The sequence below is a fragment of the Nanorana parkeri genome, unplaced genomic scaffold (genome assembly GCF_000935625.1).
Source record: "Nanorana parkeri isolate BGI_ZX_2015 unplaced genomic scaffold, ASM93562v1 scaffold986, whole genome shotgun sequence".
In the NCBI taxonomy this organism is placed as follows: domain Eukaryota; kingdom Metazoa; phylum Chordata; class Amphibia; order Anura; family Dicroglossidae; genus Nanorana; species Nanorana parkeri.
Genome location: NW_017307254.1, coordinates 474,619 through 477,268, shown reverse-complemented (window position 1 = coordinate 477,268; position 2,650 = coordinate 474,619).

Genomic DNA, 2,650 nt, shown 5'->3' with positions numbered 1-2,650 from the left:
CCATCTGTAAGATAAAGAAATAAACAGTTTTTTTTTTTATCATCATCAAAAAGCTCAGTACATTCTTTTAGATTCTGCAATTGTAAAGGAGCCTGATAGTTGCTGAAAAATGAAGGTAGTGATTCCCTTCTGAAGCACATGTGAATGTAGCCCAAGGGCTTGTTGTGATGGGCCTTGGGCTTGTGTTGATGACATCAGTTTGACATGCTTCTGAGATTATACAGAATTTATTGATGGGTACATTAGACCTCCTTCAAGCGGGTTGGACATGCCCATAGACTTGTATGGGAATGCAAAACCCACCTAAAGTGAGCAAAAGCCTGTACACACATGTCCTAATAAAGTCATTGGAGGTACTTCATTGTCCAGCACTTGTATGATACAAATTTAGGAGGGAAAGAATTGGGAATCATATCAACCTGCTTGATAAACCCTTTGCTTCCAATAGGAGATACCCCATCGTGTCTGTGAACTACACCTAACAAACACGCTACGGCTTCAGGTAGCTGACAATTATCTCATATTACTAACAATTTCAAGTGAACCTGTGTTTTAGCTATGCAGGGCAAAGCAACAGGTTCACTGTAATGTTGGCTTCCACAGCAGCATATACGTATCTTCTATTTGCTCCTCCATTTCCCTGTGAGAGTGAGAAGCAACCATGTGTAAGCTCCTAGTCACGATTTGTGACTGCTGTCTGTTGCTGTAGTGAAATATTTCCGCTTACTTCTCATCTCTGTGATGGTAGTCACTGAGACAAGAAATTAGGGAAAATCTCTTCATTGGGGACATAGCAGTAAAATACGGTCATCAGTAGAATGGAGAAGGGTTAGAACTTCTGTCAGTTTTTTTAAGGTTCTTCCTTATGAATAGAGATTTCCGTTCTCTACCTGTTCCACCCAGTAGTTACATGATGGGGAAATCCCTCCAACAAGGTCACATACAACAGTAAAAGCTTTACAGAGATTCCAGCCAAGACTAAAAGAAATAGTTTTGCCAAGCACTAAAAACAAGTACTATTATAGTAATCCATGTTAATGTACAGGGCTTGAAAAATCCACTTGTCCGCTCCCCCCCATGTAATAGCAATAAAGCTGTGTGTAAAAAAAAAAAAAAGAAGAATACTAAAATTAAAGAATCATTAAAAAAATAAAGAAGCATAAACATTTTTTAAAAAGAAAACATTTTTTTTAAAGTCCCTGCCCCCCACATACACACGCAGATATGCGTCGGGTGCGCCTACGTGCGAAAATGACTATTGCGCCGCACATGTTAAATATCGCCGCAAACGTCGGAATGAGAGCAATAATTTTAGAGCCATTAATCACTGATAACACTAAACTAATGAGCAGTAAAAGCTCTTTAATCGTCGCCTATGGGTATTTTTTGCGATTTTGCGGGCGCACGCAATTTTAAGGCTTGACATGTTTGGTGTCTATTTACCCAATGTGACCCCAAATGTGATGTTTTACTAAAAATATGGGTAAGAATAAATGTTTTATAACATAACGTAGGGAAACTTTTTTTTTAATTGATGGTACTTTTTTCATTACAAAGTTTAAAAAAAATAACCCCCCCCCCCCCTCGTGGTGATTATATACCTCCAAAAGAAAGCTCTATCTGTCCCCAACATTTTTTTACATAAATTGCAAGGCTATGGTCCGGTCATGCTGACTGGTGACATTTTTGACTGACTGGTGAGACACCATCAAATTTTTCAAGCCCTGTTAATGTACATTATTCTTAGAAAAACAAATTGGCCTGGATTGTCCTTGTGCAGTATTTGAAACTGCACTCAGACAGCTGCTGGGTTCTGCCATCTTGGCCATGATGTCATCGGCCCCAGCAGACACAGGACTGTCATTCGGGTCAGGTGCGTACTTTGATGCAGACAACGGCACAGCTTTCTATACAGTACTGTCTTGTGACACCTGGCAGTCACTGGACTTAACAAATGTAAAAAAGGTGATCGACATTCTGCAGGAACACTGTAGCCTTTGAAGACTTACCACTGCTCATCGCAGTTTTTCAAAAGTGCGACCCAGCCCTGTGCCTGTTCACATGACGTTGTGCTGGCAGCTGCTCATACACAGAGGTGACATTGTGGCTTGGGATGTGTGGGAACAGCTGCGAGGGGCCAAAAGAGAGATTCACTTAGAGAAGTGTCAGATTCCTTACATTTTAACAGTGTTTACAATTGCTAAATGTATTTTTTTTAAACAATAGGTAAAAGGTTTATAGAAATATTGCTGTACTGCAATAAGGGGTGCAAATAGTAAGTGCTATGTGATGACAGGTTCTCTTTAAGCACAGCTGAAGTATTTGCTGGACAGCACTAGTCAGCAACAAATTGGGGAAATGGGGCCCTAGGCATTTAAGCACCCTAGGGAGCTTTGTCCCCTTCCATATCACAGATTGACATTAAAGGAGAACTATGGGGTCAGTGTTTTTCCCCATAGTTCTCCTTAGGGTAACGGGAGGACACAAACTAGCGTCCTCCCGTCACCCTAAGCTCAGTTTAACGCGAGCTACAGCTCGCGGTATACTGAGACGCCGCAGCCGGAGCGGATCCCGACCTGGACGTCGGGATCCGCCCAGCTGCGTGAGTGACAGCTGGCTCTGCCTATCTAGAGGCAGAGCCAGCTGTACC